Source organism: Sarcophilus harrisii, chromosome 4 (assembly GCF_902635505.1).
Source record: "Sarcophilus harrisii chromosome 4, mSarHar1.11, whole genome shotgun sequence".
Taxonomy (NCBI): Eukaryota; Metazoa; Chordata; class Mammalia; order Dasyuromorphia; family Dasyuridae; genus Sarcophilus; species Sarcophilus harrisii.
Genome location: NC_045429.1, coordinates 264936244 through 264955375, shown reverse-complemented (window position 1 = coordinate 264955375; position 19132 = coordinate 264936244). Strand labels below are relative to the sequence as shown.

Here is a 19132-nt window from a genome sequence, read left to right as displayed (position 1 = left end):
GCACTTACTAAATGCCAGATACTGTGCTAGACTCTAGAAATAAAAATAAGAACAAAAAGCAATCAATGTCTTAAAGAAATATACATTCTAATGGGACAACACATAAAAGGAGACTGAAAGGGGAGGCAGAATAACCAGAGTCCATTTAATGAAGAATGATTGTAGATACCTTACCTTGAGACCTCTCAAGATACCCAAATTGCCTATGCCAAGGCAGGCCCTGTTCCCTGTTGTCACTTCAAAAATCTCCCTCTATCAACAGCATTCAGTAACTTTTTTCCCTACCTTCTACCATCTATATTTATCATTCAAACAAGATTCTGATAGCTATTATATATATACCTCAATTTTCTTTTTTCCAAAATGACTTCAGTACCTGTTTCACCATCTTTCTCTTATCCTCCAACTCCCATCCTTACACTAAGGGACTTCAATATACATATTGATATTAACTCAAGCACCCTAACCTCCTAATTCCTCAACTGATTTCCTATGGCCAACTCCTTCCCATTCCAACTTCAGCTACACACAAAGATGGTTATATTTTTTATCTTATCATGGCCCACAAATCCACTATTTTCTGAGTTTATAAACTCAGAAACTCCTTTATCTTTTTACAATCTGATAACATTTTACCACTCTCTGCTTTGCAAACCCAAAACCCTTTTCTTTGTCTTCTCTACTATCTCTAATCCCTTCACCCTTCTGTTTTTTTTTCCTCCCAAACCATGACTTCTACACTAGCTATGCTCTTCTTCTTACTTCCTTAGAAAACTAGTTCCTTGATTCCTTAATAAGGTAGTTCAAATTTATAGTCTTCTCTTGAATTCTTTGCCCCCTCATAACGTTGAGGACCTTGCCCTGCCAAACCTGAGTCCTAGATTATCCCCACTATCTGCTGCCTTCCTTTCTACCCATTAGATAATGAGCAAAATTGGAGGAAAAAGTATAAAACCTTATGACAGGATCCACTATAAATTTCTGAACTCAAAAAGGCAAGGAAATCATTTTATAGCTCCTTAGTTGATTCACTATCCCATTAACCAGTGTCTCTTTGAAATCTTTCAACCACTCCCCAAACTTCCCATAGGAGGAATCCAGTTTCCACCTTTGTAGTTGAGAATCTTTCTTCAAGGAAAAAAAATAACCTGAAGGCATTCACCAAGAGCACTCTTTCATCCTCCTCCTCATCTCGAATCAAGAGAAGTTTTCTACCTCTTTTTCTTCCTTCCTTCATTTCACTTGACCCTTTTACTTGCAAAAGCAAACTCCTGTACCAAACTACCTCCGTGACATCCCATCCCATTTTCTATAGTAGATCCCCACCTCTGTCATCCCAATTATTTAACTTCATTCTCTCCCTGAGTAGTGATTGTTCCCTTACTGCCCAAAAACTCTTAAGAGAATAACTGGTGCTTCTACTTCTTTTTCTTTCACTTCCTTCTTAACTTTCTGGCTTCTTATTTCATAACTTAACTGGAACTGCTCACTTTAAAGTTGCTGAAATTCTCCTTTCTCATCCTGGTCTCTTCACTTTCCTATTGTTTTTTTTCCTCAAATATTAGCTAAAATCCCACCTACACAAAGCCTCTTCTGATTCCCACTTCCTTCTAGAGCTTTCTCTCTGTTGATTTGTTTTACCTGTTTTGTCTTGTGTGTTTACATTTATACATACACACACTACATATATGAATATATAAATATAGAGGTGTATATATTGTCTTACATATTTGCTTGCATGTTGTCTTCCATTTAGAATGTGAACTCCTTGGAAGTAGAATCTCAGTTCTTAAAATAGTTAATGGAAAGTTGATTACACTCAATAAATGCTTGTCTATTTATTATAACTGTCTGATAGACAAATGGGTTGATCTGAATTATTCCTCAAAATGGTGATACTAGGAAGAAGGAGGTCCCCAATGGAAAAATGAAGCCACAGAGCTAGAAGAAGAAAGCATGTAGAACACAGTGGCAAATCCCACAGAACACACATTCATTCAAAACATGTCTGATAACTGAAAAGAAGTTAAGGCAGATTTAAATAAAATTAAGACAAAAATCTCTACCCCAATAGAGTTTAACATTTAGCAAAGCTATGTAGCATTTCTACATATAATATCTTTGCATAGGTTATTTTCTATGCTTATCATACATTCCCATTTTTATTTCCACTACTTAGAATAACTAGAAATATGTATAGAATAATTTTATGTACACCTACCTATTTGTGTCTAATGGTAGCCATCTTTAGGGTGGGAGAAGAAAAAAAAGGAAAAAAAACAATAAATTTATTATATATTTGAAATATAATTATCTTGTTTATTATACTATGAGATGCTTGTCTTATTCCATAAACTAAAATAAATAAATATGAAGGAAAAAAAAAACAATCCCTAGGTTATTGGTTTTTTTTCCCAAGGTCCAAATTCTCAGTTCATCCTGATACCTTTAATGTTCCCCTGTTCTCCTCAAATGATCATGTACACTTATCCTTCAGTCCCACCTGTAAGAATAGAAAGTCTAGAAGGGCATAAGCTAGCTATCATTTTAACTTTCTATTCACAGTACCTAGCATACCCACTCCCAACTATCAATGATTGGCCAGCAACAGGTTCCAGACTCCCTTGATTACTGTGTGGATTCTGAGGAAGGATAATATAAATAGCAATAGTTTCTCTTTTGGCCAGAAACCATGAGGATCTTCCCTTCTGAGATGGCTTTTTGTTTTTTGGACTAGACAAAAGAGGCCATTCTTTGCCTCATTTTTACCTAGCCTTAATCGCTGAATGGGCCTTGCCTCAGACAAACTGAGATCTGAGAAGGACCTTAGCTTAAAAAAGCCAAGGTCTCCCACTTCATCCCATACCATTTCCAGTCATCCTAATTTATATCTTGCCACTGGGCTCTGATAATTCTGGGAGAAAATGAGGCTGGTGACTTTGCACAGTCTTCCCTCACTTAAATTCATTTTACTTTCATGCCTCCCTCAAGTCATGGAACACTTCAAGATTGGAGGCCAAACAACAAGCCTAAATGAAGACATTTTAAGGAAATGTTTCTTGGGCTAGTTACTAAGAAAAGCAATAAATTATCACAACTCTAAAAGAGTGATGATGAAGTATACTTCTACCTCTTGGCAGAGAGATGATGTAGTAAAGGGGAAGATGAGAAATAAATTTTCAAACCCTGTCAATATGAATTTTTTGATTATACTTGTAGGTGAGGTGAAATATGATACGAAAAGCAAAAGAACAAAAATCCAAAAACAATCCTCAGCAATTAACCAGGGGAATTCATTCTGAAACTTGGTCATTTTCCAGTGAAATACTGGCTATAGTTCCTATGCTTGAGAGCACAGATGGAGTTTTAGAAACCTTTCCCTGAGAGAGTAGGCCAAAAATGTAAACAAACAAAAAAGGATGGAAATTAAAACCCAATGACCTTTAGAAGTTTAACTTTGCCTTTTTTTAAATCTCTAGCACTTGACTTCATGACTCATTGAAAGAACAAGGTCATATGTTATAGGTTTAAAAAGATTGGAAATAAAGCACATGATAAAGAATTTTTAAAATATTTTGGTCACAATATTTATCCTGCAATGGTCATTTAAATCAATGTATTAAACTTAGGATATAAACTTGATGTTTCTTCTTCCTTTCCCCTCAAAGTTCTTCTGCTTTGTTCAATATTCCCAAACCAGTTTAGAAGAGGATCCAGGTCATAATTCTATGTCATGTGGAGGAAGTTAACTGACATAGTAGCTAGAATGCCAGATCTGGAGCTGAGAAATCCTAAACCCAAATTTGACCTCAAAAGTTATTAGCATAATTAGTTATTATGAGCTTGGCTCAAAAGCTGAGCCAAGGCAAGTCAGCTAATCTCTGATTACCTTCATTTCTTTAACTGTAAAATATAAATTATAATAGTGATGTGATCTTCTTAGAGAGGATAACCCAAACGCTACTTGGCTTGGGAGTGACTGAGTTGGAAATTATGCATTTCTTCCCTTAGGATGTTCTGCCTCAATTTACTCTTATCTGACCAGGATGCTAAGCCCATAAATATTGCTATCAGTTAACAGTGCGTTGGTCTGTGATAACAGGGTTTTTGAGACTAATAAGCATCAATAATGCTTAAAGTTCCTGCAGGCACAAAACAAAATTGGTTTTCTGCCACTTGACCTAGTGACATTTCAGGACTAAAAACATAATTCCAGAAGGTTCCCTGTGAGCTCTATCCAGAAAACAATGGGTACTGCATCTGTGCACAGAATCAGACCAATCCACCATAAGCCATAAAATTAGCATCTCAGTAACATGAAGCACTGCTCTAACCTTTTCCTCTAAATTTACCTTCCCAATCCCGATTCTTTGCTAACTTCTTTTGAAATTTAGCCCTCTTTAATTGGCATTACAATTATAGCAAAATTTGTCCCTTGCCTCCAAAAACAAAAAATTTTTAAAAAGTGTCCTGAAGTCCCTTGGCTCTAGATCTATGACATTGAGATATGATTGTCAAATCACTCCAGTATCTTTGCCATGAAAACCCCAAAGGGATCACAAATAGTAAGATAAGAATGAAAAATTACTGAATAAGGCAAAAACTTAAATCCACTGATAATTTAGCATATGCTATTCCTACTCCATGTTCTTATTTTTCATAAAAAATTTTTATGAAGTCATATCTCTTAAGATGGTTACCTTTCTCATCACTGAATCTTGGCTTTGTTCACACACAAAAAAAAGTCATAATTATTTGACTAACAGGTTGATTTCAGAAAAACCTGGAAAGACTTACATGAACTGATGCTGAGTGAAGTGAGAAAACCCAGGAGCACACTGTACATAGTACCAGCAATGTGATAATCAACTCTGATAGATTTAACTCTTCTCAGCAATACAGTGATATAAGACAATTACAACAGAGTTGAGTTGGAAAATGCCATCTGCCTCCAGAGAAAGAACTATGGAGACAATGCAGGTGGAAGCATACTATTTTTACCTTCTTTTTGTTTTGTCTTGTTTTTCTCTTTTGTTCTGATTTTTCTTTCCCAACATGAGTATGGAAATATGTCAAAAATGATTGTATATGTATAACTTATATCAGATTGCTTGCTGTCTTGGGGAGAGAGGAAGAGATGGAGGGAGAAAAAAAATTGGAATTCAAAATCTTATAAAAATGAATGTTGAAAACTATATTTGCCTGTAACTGGAAAAATAAAATACCATTAAAATGAAAAATAAAATATAAGTCATCATTATCCAATAACTAACTTTATATTATCAGTCCATTATAACATTGGTATACAGGATGTCAAAAAAAAAGTCTTAATGTAGCTTTATGTTTTAATAGTCTTAACTGTATTGTTAGGCGGTACAGTAGATAGCCAGGTCTGAAGTCAGGAAGACTTCTCTTCTTGAGTTCAAATACAGTCTCAGAAACTTATTAGCTGTGTGAACCTGGGATAGTCACTTAACCCTGTTTGACTCAATTTTTTCATCTGCATAATGAACTGGAGAAATAGCTTTGCAAAGAAAGCCCCAAAAGGAGTCACAAAGAGTTAGACATCACTGAAAAAGTACTAAATAACAATAAAAACTACTGCTTCTAGGGAAAATAAAACTTCTAGCTCAGACCTCTCCCTGTTGTCAAGGTCCCTTTTCCTTCTGTTTCCTTCAGCTTTCTGGAGTCTTGGCAGCAGAAACTTGTTTGGTACTAGGTTTCTTTTTGGGAGTCAAACTCTTTGGACTTTGCAACTAGGCAGCAGAGATCTGACTTTGACATAACCAAAAGGCTAATAGATCTGCTTTATGACTAATAGATAAGTTTTTTTAAAAAATTTTGATATCTTTTCACAATAGTCTTTTCTGATATTACACTGTATACTCTCCCTCTCTCATAAATCCCCCAAACTTTCCTTATAGCAAAAGAAAAAAATTAGGGAGAAATAATACATAGTGAGTACATAACAATGCTTGCAATATTCTTCCCCTATTGTCCTTAGCCAAGAGGGAAAAGGTTGTTTTATCTATGGCTGTTGCAATTACTCCGAGTATGGTTTCCTTTTTTCTTTACATTGTTGCAGTTATGGCATATACTGTTTTGAACAACTTTCTTCAAACTTTCAAATGTTCTATGATTTCCTCAGTGTGACTATTTTGTCAACAAGTATTACAAAATCTTCATTTTTTAGTAAATTCTTTTCATTCATTGCTATTATCAAGAAAATCCATGTTGCCAGAACCTGGAGTCTTGCCACAACAGATATATATGATTGTTTCAGAATGGGTTAATGATGATAATAAATTCCTATTTTTTAAATAAATCTTTTCCACATTAATCTTTCTTTTGACTTTTAACCAGTAATTGAAACCCTAAAAGGGTGTTGTGTTTTAGTGTGTATACATACATTGTGTGTAAATATACACATATATAAGTATGTGTATACACCTATATATGTATGCATATATCTATATATTTTGTATGTGTATATATTGTGCATGTATATATGTATCAAAGAGTGAATCATCTCGTTTCCCACTTGGTCTTTACCTTTCTGTTTGATGTTGAAGAAATGGGTTAAAAAAAAAAAAACTGCTGATAATGTCCCTAGATGTTATGAATGTGCCAGGCAGTGGCTTCTCAAACATTTATCCTGTGACATCTCCTCCCCTTCTTCTTCCCCCTCATCTGGAAATACAGTGCTAGAACACCTGTGATATATGATTTCCCCATCTCCCTCAAAACAACAAATAAGACCAGAAAAAAAAGCCACCCTACAATTTTTTTCTGTGCTGTCATCACCAAAGAGTTGCTTGAAGGTTTGTAAACTCCAACTTCTGAAATGCCTTTAGACCCACTTAAAGATTCCAATCCCACTCCTCCCCTTCCACCCCCTTATTGAGGAAACAGTCCAAAACCTAGAAGATTGACAAGTTCAGTTGCTTAGGAGGCATTGGGAATCTTCGCATTGCCTTATAAACCTTAAAATCTTTGAACTGTCCATTGTTCTTGCCTTAGAAATTTAATGTTTTAGAGACCTAGATAAAGTAGGAAGGGGCCGCAGAGTGGTGTGCAATGGTAGAGGACAGAGGTGTGCCAGAGTTTGCTCAAACCGGTTTGAGAGCTGATTGTTAAATTTTTAGCTTAATCAGTTATATCCCTGAAATGTCAAAGTGCTACAAATCAAGGCTTGATTTATTATTTGGTTGACTGTCTAGATTTGAGAAAAGGATAGAGAAAATGTTAACAATACAAATTAAACATTAAAGTGTATTATGGGCACATGTTTTTTTTTTTTGTTTCTGTCTTTGTTTTTGAGAACCTAGTTGTTAAACAATTACCAGCACACCCCGGGGTGAGGACAGGAATAACTGTAGGCACCTTGCACAGAATGGCAAATATGGATAATGTATTTGAAAACTAAAAGCAAAGTATGTGTGATATCAAGTCCTGTATCTAGAGTCAGAGAACCTTCTGGGTTGCATTTTGGTCTAATCATTTCTACAACAGCAAAACTTCTCATTTTATTTTTTTGCTTCCTCTTGTGGTTCTTTGTTGTTATTGCTAAGGTTGTAAATATCCCTTATCTGCTCTACCATGATGAGATGTTCTAAACTTTTTTTTATAGAAATCATCTGAAGATATATGAACTAAGTTTCACACAGGATCACAGGAAGGGGGTTGCTAGAACACAATTAACAGCTTACTCTCTGAGGGAAGGACAAGGAAATGTCCCATGGCACACTTTTAATTTTCATTTATATTATTAACATTTTTCTGTAATTTTCTTATATGTAGACAATCAGCCAAACAATAAATCCAAATTCAATTTTCAGTAGGTGATTTCTTAGGTGATGTTCTGAAAATTGAACCATCTGATTCTCGGGAGCTGCTTTGAACTGGCTCTACCAAACCTCTAATTTATTGACTTCCAGCTCAAAGGGACCTCTGCAACTACAGAGATCAAAATAATGTCATCTATTTGTGACTTGAATTACGTCAGCCATTTGTTTCTTTTAGGGTTTCATTTGCCTCTGTTGAATAATAATAATTTACCAAATGATATGCTAGGCAGGAGTTCTGTGAGCTTGTTTTTATAATGTATGTATATATACACACACAACTGTTTCAATATAATTAATATAATTGGCTTCTTTTGTAATTCTATATATATTTATCTAAGACATTTAAAAACATTATTCAAGCAGGGGTCCATAAAGGCTTTACCAGACTGTCAAAAGGGATAAGGAGAAAAAGTTAAGACCTTCTAACGGTCTGGATCAATTAAAATTCTCAAATTTTCCAACAAGTCATGATGGTAGTTATTGACCTGCAAAGTCTGAATTTAATAGACCAAACAAAGAAAAGTAGCAAAGATCCAAAGATAAGCAAGGGACAGCTTAATTACCATGTACTTCTTAACTACTGTGTGGTTATACATTGATTTAGGCAAGAGATATGTTTCAGAAAACCTGTAGTAAACAGCTTTTGCAAGCTGAAATAATGTGCTAGTGGGCCTTGCTATTTAAAGGAATAATGAGATAAATCTTTTTTTTTTTAATAAATAGGAGGCTCCTTTTAGGATTGATCTTCCTCTACTGCCACCCTTTATCCCCAATTTATCATTCTTGAAAATCTGGAACTTTTTCTAAATTGGATTTTCTCAATAGTGGAACCCATTATGTCCTAGATTTGCAACTGGTTGATGGTGAAGTCCAACTCAACTGACTTGATTTGGCAACCACCCACCACTACATCACAGATAGGTTAGTCTGATCTATACATAGCTCTACTGCTATCAAATATTCAGATATTTCTAGATTGCAATGAAATAAAAATTAGGAATAAAAATTTTTTTGGGGGGGAGGAGTTTGATGACCTCCATGATACAAGGAAATAGATCTGGACATGGTGTTAGAGCATCAGGTTCTAATCTTGCATTTGCCACTGACCCATGTTTCTTTTGTTAAATTATGTGGATGTTGGTTTATTTTTTTTAATCTATAAAATGTGGGGGTTGAACTAAACAACTTGTGAAGTTTCTTCCAGTTCTAAATCTGTGATCCTATATAATCTATGTTCCAGTGGAAAGGATGTTGAACTAAAGTTTACAGGACCTCAGTTCAAAATCCATCTTAGTTATATCACCTCGCTAGGCCTCAGGTTCCTCCTCTGTTAAAAAAAAAAACAAAAATTTTAAGTATTCACACAGATTCTTCCTTTATATTTTCTTTTAAAATTGGATTGTAAGCTCTTTAGGACCAGGGACTGTCTTTATTTTCTAATTGTATCTCATATTCTTGGCACTGTACTTGTGATAAAATGAGCACTTAATATATGCTTTGCCAGTCTATCCCAAATGTCCTGTCCTGATGGGCAATTTTTAAAAAAAAATCAACCATACTAGAAGTATGTTTCATGAGCTCAAGGATCATTTCCTGTATAATTTTTCTATTGTTCTCAGAGTTTAGAATGTAATTTGTTGTTTAGGCATTTCAGTCATATCTAACTCTCTGAGTTTTGGAGTTTTCTTGGTAAAGATATGGGGTGGTTTGTCATTTATCTAGCTCATTTTATAAATTAGGAAACTGAGGCAAACAGGGTTAAGAGACTTGCCCAGTATCATAAAGATAGTTAAGTATCTGAGATTGGATTTGAACTCATGAAGATGTCTATTTGATCCTAAACTCAGTGGCCCATTTACTGCATCTGTTAGCTGCCCGTTTAGACCATTATAAGCACTTAATAGATGTCTGTAATTTTCCTTATCCTTAAGAACTATATAAAGTAAATAGGAAACAGGGAAGACACAAGGGAAAAGGATATATAGCAATGCACAAAGAATTTCTAGGCTGCTGAGAGCTTTCTAGGGCTGAATAATGTGAGCAATTGTGTGATATGTTAGGATAAAGCATGATGCTAAAGGCAAACTCATCAGTTTAATTCTTGTGTGAGCTTTGAATACTAGAATGTTAGAGCTAGATGGGACTTTAGAATTCATGCAGTCCAATAGAAAGTGAACCTAGTTAAGTTCTTCCCCAAGCTTGTGACAGGGCCAGGACAAGATCCCAAGTCTTTTAGGGTTCTCTCCTTTACAGTTCTCAATACAGTGTCCAGCATAAATTGGGTGCTTGATTAATGTTTAATTAATTGATTAATGATAGTGTTTACTGACTTACTGACTCAGCAGTCTTGCAAGTGGAACTAAGGGAAGAAAGTATGGATTGTAACATAAGACACATCCCCTCTACCAAAAAATGAAGAAAAAGCATGTGTCCCTTTGACTAGGGGTTGGGGTAAGGGTCAGAGGGAAGGACTCATATCTCACATCTTCAGGCAGCGGTCCTCAAACTTTTTAAATAGGGGGCCAGTAAACTGTCCCTCAGAGCATTGGAGGGCTGGACTATAGTAAAAACAAAACCTTTGTTTTGTGGGCCTTTAAATAAAGAAACTTCATAGCCCTGGCTGAGGGGGATAATCGTCCTCAGCTGCCGCATCTGGCCCGTGGGCCTTAGTTTGAGGACCCCTGATTCAGGTATTTTAAAAAAATTGCAATTATAAATGCCAAACAGATGCTGAAATGATGTGAGTGACCAAAAATTGCTTAGCATCTCTCCTGGTTTCATACTGTGCATTCAAGCAGCAGCTGTACTAGCTCTTGAATGTTAATGATTTGTTTATTCAAGCATACTCACTGACATATTCATAACTTACCAAGAGGGGCAAGGCCCTTTATGCCTGTCTCTTGGACATTTCCCCTGGAAGATTGTAAAAGCATCCTAACAATTGGCCCTGCTTCTGGCCTCTTTCTCTTTTAAAACATCCTGAAGATCAAACTTCTTAATGTAAAGCTGAAATCATGTCACTTCCCCACTTAAAAATTTTCAGTGCCTCTCCATTATTTTTCATTTGTGTCCAACTCTTGTGAGCCCATTTGAGATTTTCTTGAAATGATATTGGAGTGATTTGCCATTTCCTTCTCCAGTTCATTTTACAAATGAGAAAACTGAGGCAAAAAGTGACTTACCCACACAGTCACCAGCTGTGTGGTCACACAGCTGGGAAGTATCTGAGGCCATGTTTGAACTCAGGAAGATGAGTCCTTCTGACTCAAGGCCTGGCGCTCTCTCCACTGTGCTACCTGTCTTCTGTCTTTCCGTGTACTATTAAGTAAAGTTCCAATTTCTCAGTCTGGAAGAGAAGACCTTCCATAATCTTACCCTTACCTTTTAGTCTGAATATATTTCTCACTTTTTTTCTCAAGCACCAGCCAAACAAGTTGGTTCAGCTTTTCTGAAGCGGACCTTCATTTTCCTTCCTCAGTGTTTGTTTGTATGTACCCACACTTAAATTCCTTTCTACCTTTGCATCACCCATTCTTCAAGACAAAGTTCAAATGCTAACCTGCTATTTGTGGCTTTCCCTGATCTTCTATCCAAACATAATTCTTCCCTCTTTTCAAAACTTTTTTTTATCTCTCTCATGCAGCTAGATGGCAAAGTAGATAGAGTACTGGCAGTGAACTCAGAAAGGACTGACTTCAAATCCAGTCTGAAACACTTAATAATGTGTAAGCTTAGGCAAAGTATTTCATGTCCACTTTAGTTTTCTCATCTGTCAAGTGTGGATAATAATACCACCTTCTTTCCTAGGGTTATTGTGGGAATCAAATAATATTTGTAAAGTGCTTTATAAACCTTAAAACACTATATAAATTTAGATATTATTTTATTTGGTACCAAATTGACAGGTGGTTGTTGCTGTTGGGCTGTTTTTCAATCATATCCGACTCTTTGTGAGCCCACCTGAAGATTTATTGGTAGAGACACCAATTTGCCATTTCCTTCTCCAGCTTATTTTACAGATGAGGAACCCAAGGCAAACAGGGTAAGTGACTTGCCTAGAATCACACAGCTAGCAAATTGAGAGATGCATAAATCTTATTCATCCTCTTATTAAACATTATGCTCCCTGATGACACAGCTATGGCTTTAGCAATTTTTTTTTCTTTTTCTTTTTTCTTTTTTTTTTTCTGAGGCAACTGGAGTTAAGTGACTTGCCCAGGGTTACACACTAGGCACTAGGATGTGTTAAATGTCTGAGGCTAGATTTGAACTCAGGTCCTCCTGAATTCAGGGTTGGTGCCCTATCCACTGTATCACCTAGCTGCCTCAAGGCAAATAATGATTTGGGGCTTTATCATTTTTAACAGATATTCCTCCAGTGCGTAGTATAGGGTCTTGTACATAACAACAGCCCTAAAAATTATTTGTTGATTTGAAAAGATGGAACTGAAAGGCCCCAAAGAAGACTTTATATAAGTAGTTAATTAACATAGTTTCCCAAAAATATGAATGTTTTCATTTTTTAATGATGAAATGAAGATTTCTCAGCTTAAGTCACAACAAATACAGCAGGAAAGGCTAAAATTAATCCCTGCATTATATCCAGGCATTTGCCATCTGGAGCCTTCTGATTTCCCTACCTCTTGGGCTAACATACTGTATGATCAGTCCCAGCACTTCAGTCATTAGGAACAGAGAGCAAAATAAACAATAGGACAGAGAAAGCAGAGGGAGCCAAGATACCCCCAAATAAGGATCCAAGTCCTCAGAATCAAGTGTACATTCAAGTCATCAGTCACTAGAGAAATGGGGGAAGACTTTCTCTGAATGTTGACACTTTTTACATCTCTAACCCACTGAAGCTAAGTAAGAAAGAAGCAGTGCGATACAGTGAGAAAAAAAAAAAAACTCACTAGATTTGGGTTCAAATGTAATCTCTACTATTACCCATGTGACTTTGGGTATTTGACCACTGAATGCCTCCTTGGTCTAATAGCTGGATTTTCACTGGAGAGCTTTTCAGCTCCCTGCCAACTCTAGAACTATAATTCTAAGACTTGAGAACATGATAGAGGGAAGATTCCTAACTTTTTCTTCAGTGAATCCATCAATCTGAAGATACTTTACTACAAATATTTACGTGGGCCAAAGGAAAAATGCCTTTCAAAACTGGCCCAGGTCCTTCTATAGCTATTGCACTCTGAAAACATAGAGCAGGGACTGGCTTTTAAACTTGGCAATCACAGCCTCCTTTTTAAAAAGAAATATTTTGATAGCTGCATTTAAATAGTCTACTTTTAATTGCTGTATTTTATTTAAAAAGCAGCTAGATAGCACGTAGATAGAGTGCCAGACCTGGAGTCAAGCAGACTCCTCTTGGCAAGTTCATATCTGACCTCAGACACATACTAGCTATGTGATTCTAGACAAGTCATTTAAGTCTTTTTATCTTAGTTTCCCCATCTGTAAAATGAGCTGGAGAAGGAAATGGCACAACATTCCAATATCTTTGCCAAAAGAACCCCAAATTGGATCACAGAAAATCAGATATAATTTGAAATGACAACAATTACAACAAAACCCAGCAATATGATTGATTTAAACAATAGGAAAAACTGAATTATTGATAAATTAAAGCTATGTCAAAACAGCAAAGTAGTCAAAATAATGAGGAAGAAGAGGAAAATAAAATTTTTTCATGCATTAGGGGTTACAAAGCATTTTAACAATCATCTCATTTTAGCTTTGCAGCATTCCTAGGAAGTATTAATAGGCAAAATTTACAAATGAGAAAACTTGAGGGAAACAGTAGATAAATGACTTGTCAAGGGTCACATAAACTTAGGTCTTCTGAAGGTCCAGGGTTCTTTCCACTGTATCACTTACCTGCTGAACAGGTAATAATAATAACGAGCAATAATGGAATTAGTTCACAGACTAATAAGATCACAAATCTTAGGCTCTTTAGGCCCTTAGTGACTAAGATAATACGGATAAAAATAATAATGACGATTTTTAAAAAATAGATGTGAATCCAGGTCCTCTTGTCCTTAAATTTGGGGTTCTTTCCAAATTAATAATACTTTTTTTTAAAAAAAAAGGACTTTCATTCATATTTTATCTTCATGCTTGTCCTGATAGGTAAGATATGTTACATTAGTAACTTCATTTTATTTATGAGAAAATTGCAAAATGAAGTTATTTCCCCAAAGGCACATAACAAGACAGCGAGGGGTTCTAGAATTCAAATGGTACATGATGTTCAGTCAGTGTTTATGAGACTATAATGAATTTTGTTTTTTTTTCCTCCTCTTCTCAACTAGTTAATTTATCACAGACTAAAAAACTTGCAATCAGTTGGCCTGACTCCATAAGTATATTATATGTGACCGTTTACAAATAGAGTAAAAAGTCGTTCTGAGATGCTCTAGGTAACTGTTTTCACATGGAAAGGTAGTAAAAGAAGGATCAGAACATAATGTGTCTCCTGCTCAGTCCTCCAGATAACTAAAATTCCCTTGTTTGCTGCATAATTTTGTACTTCCTTCTTTGGAAAAGTGAGGGACCATGGGTGTGGAATATTGCATATCAGCTGTTGATGGGTTGTTTTGTTTTGTCTAACTGCTTTCTACATTTTCATCCTTTTTCTTTTTCAATCTTTATTGTAATCTTTATTGGCTCAGACAAGCAAATCTGGGATAAGATGTTTGTATATGAAGATGATATAAAAACAAGAGACCAATTTGTTTTGTTGGACTATATATATTTGCAAGAGGTTTTTGTCTTTCTTTTTCATTGTGTGTGTGGGAAGGTATTAATTGAAAAGAAACACTAATTTTTTTAAGAAGCAAGAAATCAACAAAAAAGACTTTTTTTTTAAGCTTGCAAAATTTCAGCTCTAATTAGGACTAATGGAAATGTCTGCAGCATTTATTATGTCTTTCAAATGTCTTCTGTAGGGTTTAATTCTGTCTACATCCTAAAAAGTCAATCAATAGTCTTGTTTGTTTCTATGGACTGTTAGAAAAGAAGCTGTGACTCCATGAAATTTTGCACCCTGACAGAACTTCTTTCCTACTTTAAATTGTTCTTTGTCTGGATCTTTCTTTGGTCCCCATCTGACTCTCTTGTTTATATGCTGTTACCTCTTCTATTACTAATAATAGTCAATATATTTAGCACTTTAAGACTGCAAAGCATTTCATATATATTAACTCATTAGAATCTACAACCCTGTCAGGCAGGTGCTTTTATTATCCTCTTTTTACATATGAGGAAACTAAGGTAATGCCTTATAGAGAATCATAGTTCCTGCCAGATTGATTAAGGCATGATCTGAACTAGATTTTCTTGAATACAAATCTAGGGCTCTATCCACCAGTCTAGGTTGCCTAATTTAAGTTTCTTCCCTGTAGGAGGAGGGAGTTGGAAATAAACTCTCTTTGCAGTCCCTTCCTAGCTTTCAATCTATAAAGAATGGACCTCTTTTGCTTTGCATCTTAAGGCCTAGTCCTGTGTCTAGAATATAGTAAACCTATAAGTATTTACTGAATGGAGAGAAACTTGACTTAAGGGAAGAAATCAAGCTGTGAACAAGAAAGAGGGTACTTGATTTTCTCCTTTTCTTCTATAGAAAATCCATTCCCTGTGTGTGGCAAGAAGGGGGATTTCAACCAAGGGAAAAACCAATGGATATACCTTATAGGGTGGGAAGTTTTTGGCTACAGCACTGTCAGTGAGTTGAGTCAAAGATTTCATCCCCAAACAGGTTAATAAACCTGTTTCAGATGGTATCATGTAAAAGATTTATCTGTGCTATTTCATTAGTATAAGAAAAAATAAAGCCTTGTTACTACCATCAGTAATGTCACTTTGTATACAGAGGCTATACAGAGATCACCTTTGGGTGATCAGCTGAAGTGCCCCTACATATAGAGCTGGAGAAAGAATGGAGCAGAAAGTCTAACAGAGGAGTTAGATATAACTAATTGGCCATCAATAAACCGGCAACTTTTCCAATGCAACAGGGACAAAAATAAAAGGAGAAAAAGAGATCGTATGAAAAGTACAGGGTGGTTTTCCAAAGCCCGAAATTTGTGCCAAGAGCTTCAGGTGAAATATGAAGCATTACTCCTCCCAAGCGCTGCGATATATTTTATTAAAAAGAACTTTCCCTTGTGGCATGCTGATCTTATCTTGTTCTGTCGCAAACATTTTTCATCACCTGCGTGAGCTGGCAGAAAAAAAAAAAAACAATCTGGATTTTAAACTATGGATGGGATTAGGGATGGGGGTGGGGTGGGTATGTGGTTTTGATTAGTCCTCTTGTTCAAAATGTCAAACCGTAGGATCAGGTTTTATGGGGTTAATAAGACTGAAAGCTCCTTTTGACTGGACGAGAGATGTAGGGTAGTTGTTTATTCAGCTTCCCAGCGTAGCCCAGCTTCCTCACTTCAGCACTCTGCCTTGCATATTCCCTGGGTAGGTTCCCCTCAAAAGAAGAGATCTGGGGGAGAGCGAACACTGTAGTGGGCTCTTTTTGTCCTCCGGCTCTCCTGGGTCCTGGTGACCCTACTATCTATCAAAGGCTCATTGTCTCACATTTTCCTCTTTAACACTCTCAGACTAATCCGGGCTCCATTTCTCTGGCTCTCCTCCGCGACGAATCCCTCAAAATGGGGAGAAAGAGTCCTCGCAACAGCATTCCCTAATTCTGAACCTGCATTCATTTCTAGTTTTCACAAGTCCTCCCATCCCTCCCCGCAATTTACTTACCAGTCTGCCTAGCAGCTCCCAGGAGCAGAAGTCTCGGTACCACAAACCTTGATGCCTTTTCGGCAATTTGAGAATGGAGCTGAGCCAATCGGAATCTCTTCTGTGGCTTCTGACGCCGCCTCCACCTCTGGATGCTATTCCGCCTCCTTTTCCTCCCTCCACTCACACTACAGCGTCTCTCGGTCTTCTAGCTCCTTTGGGATGTTGAAATAGGAAAGCTTCTTTCTTTGCCCAACTGGATTCAGCTCTCTTATCAACATCCCCTTCCTCCCCGGTATCACCCTAATAAAGGGAGGGGCAAAGGGAGGAGCCGGTCTTCATCTGCCAACTCATAAACATTTGCACCCTAGCAATAGCTGGATTAACCTTGCAGCCTATTTAGCGACTAATCCCGAACCCAGTGCCTCATCTTTCCTTTCAGGGAACCCAGAAACCCGGCATAACCAACATAATGTACATATACATAATGTGTATAAAATGGGAACATGTGGAGTGTCCTGTTTGGGAACAGCAAGTGAACCCAGCTGTCTAAAACGTAGAATGCTTAGAAAGACAGAAGAAATGAGGGGAAAATAATGTGAAATCACACAGTTTCTTAAACTAGTTTCAGTGGGTAGATTAACTTGGGTGGGAAATATATATATATATATATATATATATATATATATATATATATATATATATATAAAATATTTTTCACTAATCTCTAAAAGAAATTTAGTATTCAATTATTATGAAGACCAAGTGACCAAGTTAGCTCCCTAGATACCTTAGAATCAGCAGGAATCAGGATAAGCAAAAGTCCTTGGTCTTTATTCTTGGTCTTTATAAATAGGAGTGAATTGGATGGATGCAGAATCTTCACTACCTCCCCTCTTCAACTGCTGCCCAGAAGTGTTCTTGGCTAGTCTTACTAGGTACCCCCTAGTACCTCCTACAATTCTCTGTGAACATCAATTATGGAGCCAGCACAGAATAGTGGGAAAGGCCATTTTCCAAGCATATGCTTATAGAGTATTATCCAATCTGCAATTAGCCTTAAGTGCTTCCTTGTCCCACTTCAGTGCATTAACTTAAAGAGTTTCAAACCTTTACAAATTATGAATGTAAGCTTTAAATAATTATTTTGAGGAGAGGTCCCATGGCTTCTCCAGACTTCTAAAAGGGTCCATGATACAAAAAAGACCCCTGGGCTAAGAATCCCCACCTAGTTTTACTAACAAAATCTGGTTAAATAATGTCAAATACTTGATTAAATTTCTTTCTGAAATAATTTTATCTTCTCAAGTATATATATTCTCAGTATAATGTATAAATGAGCATATACATGTATATATCATATATACATATATGTGATTGTATGTATATGTATTCATATACACATATTCAATTCTCATAATTTGCTCAGATCAATGTTTGTTGTATAAGGACACTAACTGGGTAAATTTCTCTCACCAATTTTGGAAAGCCCACATTTAAAGTCATATTACACAGCTCAGTTTAATTCAGAGTAATTTGGATTAATTAATCTTGATTAAACTCAAATGATCCTGAGGTTAGAAGCCAAATTGCAGAAAGTTAAGAAGAGAGTGATAGTTGGTCAAGAAACATTTATTGCCTATGATGTACCAGGCACCATGTTAATCTTAGGGATACAAAAAGAAGCAAAATATAATTCCTATTTTCAAGGAATCTAATGAGTAGAAACATGCAAGCATATGTGTACAAAGCAAGAAGGGGTTAGGTTAAAAAGGCTTTGATTGCCAAAAAAAAAAAAAAATTATATTTGCTCTTGGAGGCAATAGGGAGTCACATGATTTTACTGAGCAGGTATGTGTGAAGTTGGATGGGGAGGTGACTTTTGCTTTAGGAAAATCACTTTATTGGTTGAACAAAGGATGGATTTGAATCAAGATAAGACTTGAGGCTAGAATTCTCTCCAACAGGCTATTCTAACAATCTAGATGTGAGGTATTGAGGACTTGCAACAGAGTGGTGGTAATGTCAGAAGAGAGAAGGGGGCATAGCAAAGAAATATTGCAAAGATAAAATTGACGGACCTTGGCAATAGCTTGAATATAGGAAAGGGGTTGAGAGTGAGTAGTCTAGAATAACCACTAGGTTGTGAGACTGAGGAATGGGTTATTGTTGTTGTTTGTCCTATGTTCTCAAAGAAGACCATGACATCAGGGAGATGATGCCATGACATGCAAGTGAATTGGATTTAAGTAAAGGAGGGCTGTGCAAGGTTACCGGCCTCACTTTCCCCTCCAGAACCATTTGGGTCCAATGGCCAGATATAGCTCAGGATGACTGGAGATAGTCCTAGATGCAATGAGAGACCTTGGTCTTTTTAAAGTAAGGTCTTCAATAGGTCTCAGTTTAACTCAGGCTGCACCCATTTAATGGTTAAGGCTAAGTATCAATTAAGGGAAGAATTTCCTCATTGGCTTGGTCTAAAAAATGGTGGGATGGTGTTGGTTTCTATAGAAATAGGTAAAATAGGAGGG

At 36.4% G+C, this 19132-nt stretch overlaps 3 protein-coding genes across 7 annotated transcripts in view; 2 read left to right on the top strand and 1 right to left on the bottom strand.

Annotated features, from left to right (window-relative positions):
- Positions 1-16844, bottom strand: part of PLA2G7 (phospholipase A2 group VII) — a 66683-nt gene extending 49839 nt beyond the window's left edge. Inside the window, exons 1-2 of one of the 2 annotated variants that reach the window (XM_012549106.3) lie at positions 16623-16844; positions 2222-2245 (exon numbers count right to left, since the gene is read on the bottom strand). The gene's annotated coding sequence lies outside the window, so the exon portion shown is untranslated. The remainder of the gene's footprint in view (positions 1-2221; positions 2246-16622) is intronic. The other variant, XM_003769120.4, reaches the window with a different exon arrangement.
- The window catches only part of TDRD6 (tudor domain containing 6), a 115099-nt gene that overhangs the window by 65350 nt on the left and 30617 nt on the right, over positions 1-19132 (top strand). The window lies entirely within an intron of this gene.
- The window catches only part of ANKRD66 (ankyrin repeat domain 66), a 92699-nt gene that overhangs the window by 42950 nt on the left and 30617 nt on the right, over positions 1-19132 (top strand). The window lies entirely within an intron of this gene.